Here is a 10,857-nt window from a genome sequence, read left to right on the forward strand (position 1 = left end):
GAGGGATTCCACCTAAGTTGGGCTTCACCCATTCCCCTGGGGAAGGCACATGTGGGAGATAGCCCTGAAAGCAGTCTGTTTCTGCCTATTCCTGGGGCAGTTGCAGCCTGAGTAGTCCCACCGCTGAATTCAGAGGCAGCGAAGTCTCTGTAGAAACAGCCACAAAAACCCGTTTCGTCCCCTTTCCTCTTTTTCGGTTAGCCCAATAAGTGACCTCTGCCTTGACCAGCTTTGCCTGAGCTGGGGGCCTATTTTTAGTAGTCAGAATTTGTTTATTAATGCCACAATTGGTGTTTGGTTGGACTCAGTCCCTGCTACTGTTAGAGTCTCTTTCCTTTCCCTCCGGGAAGCCGCCTGTGGGGGAGGGGCGCTGGGCGCTGGCCGCCATGGCTTGGGGAACTCACGGTTCTGGAGACTCGCAGCCGGTCCAGCTGGTCCAGACTGGGGTACGCTGTGTGTCCGGTCACTGACGTGGATCTGGGAGCTGTTCTGTACTGTCTCTGGTTATTTAGTAGTTGTTCTGGAGGACGAACTAAAACGCGCACATTGCTAAGCTGCCATCTTGGCCCCTCCTCAAGATAAAATTTATAACAAGTGAAAAGAAAGGATAGGGGACAGAGAAATACAGAACAGTGTGTGTGTATGCTATTGAAGCTAAGTTAGTATAAAATCAAATACGATTTTTTTTTTTTTAAATGGGCAGGCACCGGGAATTGAACCCAGGTCCTCTGGCATGACAGGCAAGCATTCTTGCCTGCTGAGCCACCGTGGCCCACCCTCAAATACAATTTTTATTTATTTAGGGTGTCAAATTTTAACTCCATGGTAACTACAAACATAATATATGAATCATATATCCAGAATGAAATTAGAAGGGACTAAATATGGTACAATATACAAAGCAAATAAATTTGAAATTAGGCATTCGCAAGAAGAATTAAGGGTCAAAAATTATAAGACATACTAACACTAAGTAGAAGAATGGCAGAAGAAAGTCCGACATTATCAGTAGAGACTTTAAGTGCAAATGGATTAAATTATCCAGTCAAAAGGCAGAGATTAGCAGAATGAATGAAAAACATGACCCAACTATATACTGTTTACAAGAGACTCACCTTAAATTCAAAGATATAAGTAGGTTGAAAGTGAAAAGTTGGAAAAAACATACCATACAAGTAGTAATTAAAAGAGAGCTGGGGGTAGCTATGCTAATACCAGATAAAAAAGAATTTAAGTAAAAAACTATTATGAAGAACAGAAGGTCATTATATAGTGTTGAAGGGGTCTGTTAAAAAGAACACATAATTATTAATATATATACCTAATGTCAGAGCCCCTAAATATATGAAGCAAATATCGACAGATTTGAAGGGAGAAATATATGGCTCCACATTAATAGCAGGAGAATTTAATACACCACTGTTAACAATGGATAGATCTAAACAGAAGACCGATAAGGAAATTGAAGACTTGAACAATATTCTAAAGCAAATAGACTTAACAGACATATATAGAACACTTCATCCATGAGCAATAGAATATACGTTCTTCTTTTTTAGTGCACATGGATCGTTGTCTGGGGTGGACCTTATGTTAGGCCACAAAACAAGTCTCAATAATTCAAAACTGTTGAAACCATACAATGAATCTTCTCCAACCAAAATGGAATGAAGAAATCAATAACAGAGGGAGAAATGGAAAATTCACATATGTAGAAATTAAACAACATACTCTTAAAAATAATCAATGGGTCAAATAAGAAATCACAAAGGAAACTAGGAAATATCTTGAGGCAAATGAAAATGAAAACACAACATATCAAAACTTGTGTGATGGAGCAAAGCCAGTGCTGAGAGGGAATTTTATACCAGTAAATGCTTACCTAAAATGCTTTAAAAAGAAGAAAGAGTTCAAATCAGAGCCCTAACTTAAAAACTGGAGTATCTAGAAGTAGAAGAACTAACTAAAAACAAAGTGAACAGATGGAAGAAATGACAAAGATTAGAGCAGAGATAAATCAAATAGAGAATAATCATTAAAAAATACAACAGGACCAAAAATTGGTTCTTTGAAATAAAATTAGCAAACCTTAGCTAGACCACCAAACAAAAATACAGAGAGAACACCAATAACTAACATCAGAAATGAAAAGGGGAACATAACTACCAAATCCACAGAAATAAAAAGGAACATAAGATGAACTGTGAACAAATGAATGCTAACAATTAGATAACCTAGATGCAAATTCCTAGAAACCCTCACACTACCCACATTGGCTCAAGAAGAAATAGAAGATCTCAACAAAGCAATAACTAGTAAAGAGAGTGAATCAGAAATTAAAAACTTCCCAACAAAGAAAAGCCCAGGACCAGATGATGTCATAAGGGGTATTTTACCAAATATTCCAAGAAGTATTAACACCAAATCCTGTTTGAACTCTTCCAAGCAATTGGAGAGAAGAGAGCACTCCCTAACCTATTCTATGAAGCCAATATCATCCTCGTGCCAAAGCCAGATAAAGATACCACAAGAAAGGACAAATTGCAAACCAATATCTCTTATGAGATTAGATGCAAAAAAACTCAACAAAATACTAGTAAATTGAATCCAAAAGCACACTAAAAGAATTATACAACATGATCAAGTGGGATTTATCCCAGGTATGCAATGGTGTTTCAAAAAAATCAATTAATGTAATACACCACATTCACAGAACAAAGGGAAAAAATACATGATTATCTCACCTGGTGCAGAAAAGGCATCTTACAAAAGTCAGTACCTCTTTTTGGTAAGGACACGTGGAAAACTAGGAACAGAAGGAAACTTTGTTAATACGATAAAGGGTATATATAAAAAACTCACAGTTAATATCACACTTAATGGTGAAAGACTGAAAAATTTCCCTCTAAGATTGGGGACAGGACAAGGATGCTCATTGTCACCAGTTATTCAACATTGTATTGGAAGTTCTAGGCAGAGCAATTAGGTAAGCGAAAGAAATAAAAGGAATCCACATTGCAAAGGAAGAAATAAAGCTTACTCTTTTTGCAGGTGACATGATCCTTTATCTAGAAAATTCTGAAAAATTCACAATAAAGTTCCTAGAGCTAATAAATGAATTCAGCAAAGTGATGGGTTAAAAGGATCAATGCCTCAAAATCAGTAGTGTTTCTATATTTTAGTAATGAACAATCTGAAGAAGAAATCAAGAAAAAATTCCTTTCATGAAAGCAACTAAAAGAATCAATTATCTAGGAATAAATCTGACCAAGGATATAAAGGACTTGTACACAGAAAACTACAAAACATTGCTAAAAGAAAGAAAAAACCCTAAATAAATGGAAGGACATTCCTTGTTCATGGATTAGAAGACTAAATATTTTAAGATGGCAATTCTATCCAAAGTGATTTATAGATTCAGTGCAATCTCAATCAAAATCCTAACAGACGTCTTTGCAGAATCCGAACAGCCAACCATCTATTTGTATGGCAGGGTAAGGGGCCTCAAATATTGGAAGCCACCTTGGAAAAGAAGAACAAAGTTGGAAGACTCACACATCCCAATCTTAAAAACTTATTACAAACCTATCGTAATCAAAACAGCATGGACTGGCCCAAGGGCCAACATATAAACCAATGGAATTGAATTTCGAGTTCAGAAACTAACCCTCACATAATAGACAACTGATTTTTGGTAAGAGTGCCAGGTCCACTCAATTGAGAAAGCATAATCTCCTCAACAAACAGTGCTGGGAAAACTGGATGTCCATATGTAAAAGAATGAAGGTAGACCCTAGATCACATCATCTATAAAAGTCAATTCAAAATTGATCAAGGATCTACATATAAAAGCTAAAACTATCAGACTCCTAGAAAAAAACATAGGGAAGTACCTTCAGGACCTTGTGTTAGACAATAGTTTCTTAGACTTGTCTACCCAAAGCACGAGCAACAGAAGAAAAAATAAATAAATGAGGCTTTGGCAATATCTAGCAAAGTTGAAGGTGTGCCCCTTCTGCTTTCCTTTTGTCCCAGAAATTCTACTTCTAGCAATATAAACTAGAGTGACTGTCATGCATGTGCACAATGAGACACTTACATGTGTGCTCATAACATCATTGGAATGGTAAAACATGAATAAATTAAATCCCCATTAATGAGAGCAGGTGAATATATTTCACCCCGTTTTTCAATGGAATATTATACCATAGTGAAAATGAATAATGTTATATGTAACAATAGGGGATAATTTTCAAAAATGTTGAACAAAAACAGCTCTTTATAGAATTATATACAGTATATACTACTTCTATAAAATTTGAAAATTTAAAAAGAATCATCTAAATTTATGGACACATGGTAATTGTATAAAATATCTGCTTGGGAACCATGAACATAAAATCAGAATAGTGATTTCTCTGGAGGAACTCAGATTAGTCTTCAAATTATGTATAATGTTTTATTTCCTCAAAAATTGAAATGAATATGGCAAAATATTATATTTGATAAAAGTGCCTAGAATGCATAGGAATATACTTTTTGCATATTTGAAATATTTTATAAATAAATTGAAAATACTTTAGAAGTTATAAAAACCACTTAAACTAGGATTTTGACATTAAAAGTGAAAGGTTTTCTATCACCTCATAATTTTATCAGAAAGAGTTAAACTATAGAAATTTTTCTAGGCTAACACTTTGCAAACACACCCAAATTGAACTTGATGATCTGATGGTGAGTTTTAGTTATACAGTTTATGCAGAGAAAGGGGAGGAAATAATAGATAAATTGAGAATAGTAGGTGTCAGAAGATGATCAGACTCACTGAAATGATCAGAATTGCAAAATTCATTTCTACATTTTCTATAAAAATGAAGCTATGACGTTTGTATGTGGCCCAATGATAAAGGCTGCAGTTCTGGCACAGATGAATCATCAAGGAGATGATTCAACCTTTTAATTCACAGAGAACATTTTAATTTCCATTATACAGATGCAAGAATTGAGGCCCATCTGTCCATTCGTCATCAGGCTGTTGAGAGGCAGAGACAACATTCAGAGCCACGTTTGTCTGATTAAAAATGGATTCTCTGTTCATTATCCCACAAGGCCTCTGAAATGTTATGTGCCGAGTCTGGTTTTCTTCAAATGGGTGTTTCTGGACCTTATATTATCTGAACTCTTTTTTCAAATGAACGTAGTCTTAAGATACCTTGGATATTACTTCACTTTCCTCCATCCTTAAAATAGTTCTCCTCTGTAGGAGATCTTCTATTACTAATCAAGTAGAACAGTTTGGGTGGACTCTCTCTGTTATTACATTTTCCATTCGACTAACAAATAGGATGCTTATTCCATTTGGTATAGATCTCAAACCCTAAATTACAAAAAAAAAAAAAAAAAGTTAAAACTTCCAATTGATTTCTTTCTGCATATATTACTTTTTGGCCTGCTACCAATTTTAACTAATCGTCCATCCCCACTCAAAGTGGCCATTACAGGAACATGCCCTAACCGGTAACCAGTTACTGAATGTATCAGATCACGGGGGATGAGAGGCATGAGGGAGGAGGAGAAACATGCAAACATGCACACATGTGCATATATATTTTAACAATTTACCCAGGACCATGCCCATTTTGTCATTTCATCATTCTACCAAAGAACCCAACTTAGTTTCCAAAAATGTGATTAGGAAAAAGTTCAGTCATCTTATTTCTTCTCTGCTAATTACTTGAAAAGTTCTGTTGACATTGTCTGATTATAGTTTCAGAAAATCTCTCCCTCTCCAAGATTAACTTTCATTTTTCTCAGTTGTATTTTCTGCATACACCCAAGCAAAATAAGATTCTAGGTGCTCATGGAAAATTCTCTTTTTCCCTTTGCAAATATTATGCTGAATCTGTCATTCACTCTATGTCCCAAATCAACAAATGGTAAATATTTCAATACAGTTGTCTGATATATTTTGGTATCTACCTTTCTAAATTCCCTTTAAAAAGAAAGAAGATGTCCTTCATTTAACTAAAGGTAACTGCAAACGAACTAAAAACAGTCTGGGAAAATAAAACTAAAAGTCTCTTTGTTCTCTTCTATTGTCTTACACAAAGACCTTTGTACTTAAAATAATGCTGTGGAAAATGTCTGCATGTTCTATCAATAATACATTGAGGTTCAGTTTATTTCATTTTATGTTGTTTTTACCTTTGCTTGGCAAACAAGACTCTCTCAGCTTTCTCATTCTAATCAAACTGTAGAATGCTAATAAAACAAATCCAAACTAATAAAGCCCATTTCCTCTATAATAATCCTCTTAAAGTTATCCCTAGATATGCACAGTACTGTCAGACATAAAGTAGGGAGATAAAATATGGATAAAGGAACTATTAACACACAGGGATATTAAGACAAAAGCATAATGACAAAGGCTGTACTTAACTTGAATATTATTTAAAACATGTGTTGAGTGGAGACTCCAGCCTACAGGAAACACCTAATACTGTTGAACCCCCATAACCTCGGCATGAGCAATATTTCAGCATTCATAAAAAGAATTTCTTAATTTTTATTTTTGCATTGATTAGTTAGTTTTAAAAAAAGATTTCAGCCTATAAATCACAAGTTTGATAATTATTTTTCTATGTTCTTAGGAAGACCAAACCACTGTAGATTCCTTGCTTTTCACAAGAAGAATTTCTTCTAAAATCTAGTTTAGTTTAATTATAGCAGTCAGGGTGTGATTTCTGTTTATATCCCTCCGGTTGAATCTGCTCTGGCTGGGTTTGGGTCAGAGCTATTTCTAGGAAATGCCTACTACTTTTTCTCAAAATAAACTTCCTTGCTTTCTTCTTTTCCCAGCTTGATAATATTGCTAGTTTAATGAGAACAGGTAATCATGTGCATGCTTATAACGAGGCACATGAATGCAGCTAATTCTAAAGGAGTTGGGGTGTGTGAGTGCACAAATGCACATATATACATGAGTCCAGGCAACTATTGAAATGTTCAGATTTCTTACCAGCCAATTCCTCCTTGAGTTATTAAAGTTGCTATATTAGCTAAGACTCTTTAGTTCCAGGTAAAGTAATTGAGCTTGGGTAAAGCAAAAACAACCAACCAACCAAATGAAAAGCAAAGAAAGGAAAATGCAAGATAATAATACAGAGTTTTCTCATTGAGTCTTGGGAAAGAAATCTACTAGGCCTTAGGAAGCAGTAGACCCCCAAAACCAAAAGCACCCTGGGACCCATGGAGAGCTCCCTCTTCCATGTCTTATCCTTGGCCACCTCCGTGAGTCTGCTTCAGTTCCTCCCCTCTGGTACAGCTTTATCTGCTACACAATGCAGAGAGAAGATGGCCTCAACAACCCCCAACTTCTCAGGGAACAGCTATTTTTTTTTTCATGAGAAATGAACATTCTCATTTTCCCAGTTCTATGAAAGGAATCTTTTGGAGTCAAATTTCGCACAAATTTCCACTTTCTGTCCAGTCAACAGTGGCTAAGAGACCAGAGCCCCATTGTAGGAGACCTACAAGGGTAGATTGGCATGGCAGTTAAAGGGTTTGTTGAAAGCGTGGTAGATGCTCTTGAAGGTTTCAGCTGGCACTCCAAAGAGTAGGAAAACTGAGATGAGTGACACACCTATGGGTATTTGAGTGCCTACCTCTTCTGAGGTTCAAGAATCACTCACTCAGCTGCCAACCTGTGTTCTTCCAGACAGACAGTAATACCTGAAGCTGTTCAGTTCATGGTTCTTCACAAAAGGTGGGATCTTGTGAGCATGACATCTCCAATTTTGATATCCTGTTGTATTGGGATTAAATTCTGCTCAGAAGCTGAGATGTCAGCTTGGAATACTTCCAGCTCAGAAGGCTCTCCCATAATCTAGACATGTGATTTTTCTAAATCATTGTGAACATGTGAATGGAACTGTCCGGAGGACTTTATCAAGAAATTGAAGTTAAGTCTGTGGTACCTCAAAGTAGATTTCATAACGGCAAATTTCACATATATTGCATCAACGTATCCAGATCAAACACTCAAATACAATTAGAAATTTAAGAAACAATTGGATTATGCAGTTCACATTTTCCCACCCACACAATGGTTGGCTCCCAATTCAAGACATTTTTCTTTTCTCTGTTAAAAGATAACAGGGAGAGTGAAAAACCATTCCTCCCAACTATACCCTCAAAAGTCAGAAGCCTATATCAATGAAAACTAATACAAATTCAAAAATTCCTTTCACTGTGATTTCACTCTTTCCCCAGCCAAATGGGGCAGAGACCCCATGAAGGTACATACAGATAGGAGCTATTGGCAACTTACTGCAGAGCAAACGATAGTGACGCACACTTCTGCTCAAATAAGTTTCTCTTCTTGTCTCTTTTTGAAGACAAGAAGTAGTTCCCTGATCTATTCATGGGTTGCCCCACATTGAACTTTCCCTGAAAAGCAGGAAGCATATCATTGCCTTTGGTCTGTAGCAAGCATGGAAGGTGACCTTATTTCCATTTTGCCCTTGTTGTGCTCTGCATCCAGCAAGTACAACACCACTCAATGTAACTGTCATGAGCTGAAGAAGAGAAAGGGAACTAGAGAGGCACGCTATAATCTACCATGATTTAAGGGCTTCATGTCACACACATATTTTCTACTTTTTCCTTCATTGGCTTATTAGATTTTGTACTTATACATTTATTTTATTGTTTGATTACTGGATTAATGTCTATTTTCCTACAAGACTGCATGTTTCCTGAGGGCAAGGACTTGGTATATCTTGCTATAGAGAAATTAGTGAAACCAAGAGCCCAGTGCAGTGCCTGGCAGCACAGAATGGGGCTGGAGCGTGGAGTCTGAAGGCCACTTGAGAGTTTGGATCCCAGCCTGGTCATTTGCTACCCGCAGACCTTGGGCAAATGATGCGACCTCCCTGTGTTTGGTTTCTCATCCACAAAACAGAGATTAAACACTAGCTGCCCTATAAGGTTAAATGGAGCTGTGTATAAAACTCAGAACCAATGCTGACATGTAGTCAGTGCTATATAAGTGTTTGCTGAATAAATAACAAGCCCTCAACTATTTGTTAAATGAATGCCAAAATTCAACAGACAAAGGAATTAGAGGGGCATTTTACAAGATCTTAGGTCTGGCATGAAATTTTATATTTTGCCCCCAAATCGCAATCAGTTTTCCATTTTCTATACATTGTTCTTACATAAATTCAAATCTAGGGCATTGTGCCTTTTTTTTTTTTTTTTTTTTTTCACGAGACCCAAGTGGGGTCTAAAGTGGGCAGCTTAGTTTATCTGCTCTGTGCGCCTCAAGGAGCAGAGGAAGCATCGCTATTGGGAGAGACAAACAGTGGGATTGTTCCCATCACCAATCCTTTCCAGACACAGAAAATTACTGTGTCTGAGCAGGTTTAATTTATTTTCTTCATCAAAAGAATGTATGCACATCATAGGAAAACTTAAAATGAAAAAATGTTCATAAAGAAATAAAAAATACCCATATTCATACATTGGGAGAATCACTGCTTTCTCAAATGTTATATTTTATTCCAAGTTATAAATAAAAAACACGTAAGTTAAAAATTGAGGTTTTCATACGTAACAGAGATTACATAACATTCTATTGCAGTATATTCTTCACTTCCACAATCATTCCCTCCATGTCACTAAATAATCTTCAAAATGAGGATATTTAAATCTGCAAAATGAGAATATTTAAGTGTCTATGTATTTACCATTAGATGGATAATTTATTCCATGATTTCAAGATTTCTGGATATGTAGGATGCTTGTGGTTTTTTCCATTATAAATGATGCTATGGTCAGCATCCCCACAGGAGGACCAAACAGGTTTAACCTGAAAATATTAAGACACAAGAAGAAAAAGAAAGTCTCTGTACAAGAAAATCCCAACCTTGATATAGCTTAGAAGCCCAAAGAATATTTATCTGTGGCTTCAGACTTGCCCATCCATTTTTAATAAGTTCATATTTAATTTTTTAAACTTCTTTTTCTAGCAAACTATTCAAAAATGGCTGAAAATAAGTTCACAGTGCCAGAATCACCATCTCTTCTCAAGAAATACATATTGACCATTGATCCCTATTTGTTTTCTCTGTGAAAAATGGTAGAATTGAATCCATAAAGCAAGCTCCAGAAAGAGTGGATAATTTGAAGAACAAAATATGGGAGCAAAACTGAAAGCTATTCAAACAATCAAAGGGAAAAGTGTGGGTGAGAAATTTTACTGTCTACAAATGCTCAATAATCAGGAGAATTGAGCTGTTAGTTGAACAAACAGTTAATTCTCGCTTTCACATAAGGTCAAAACTTTAAGAGCCCAAAGTTTATCTACTCTTTATTTTGTCAGAAATGGAAGCCACAAGTGCAAAGAGTTTAAACAATTATCAAAGTTCATTTGGAAGGAAAGCCAAACTCTTTACCCAGGCTTACCGATTCTAGCTCCACCTTAGTCTCCTGCCAGCACCCAGATGGCCCTCCCCAGTAAGGGCTCAGTTCTAAGCACACTGGCCCCCTAGAAACCAGAACTCTGAGGTGGGCCCACTGCAGACATGCAGTCACATGAGCCTCCTTATATAGTTGACTTGTGTTCCCCAAAGAGGTATGTTGAAGTCCTCATCCCCAACACCAAATTAAGTGATCTTTATTTGGAAATAGGGTCAGATGGAATTAGGCAATCTAATTCCAGATGTCATTTTGGAGCAGGGTCGGCCCTTAAGCCAATATGCCAGTGTCCTTATGAGAATGGGAGAGGAGACATGGAGGAGACTACAGAAGAGAAGGCCACGTGATGACCGAGGCAGAGATTGAAGCCCAAAGATT

Source organism: Tamandua tetradactyla, chromosome 15 (genome assembly GCF_023851605.1).
Source record: "Tamandua tetradactyla isolate mTamTet1 chromosome 15, mTamTet1.pri, whole genome shotgun sequence".
In the NCBI taxonomy this organism is placed as follows: domain Eukaryota; kingdom Metazoa; phylum Chordata; class Mammalia; order Pilosa; family Myrmecophagidae; genus Tamandua; species Tamandua tetradactyla.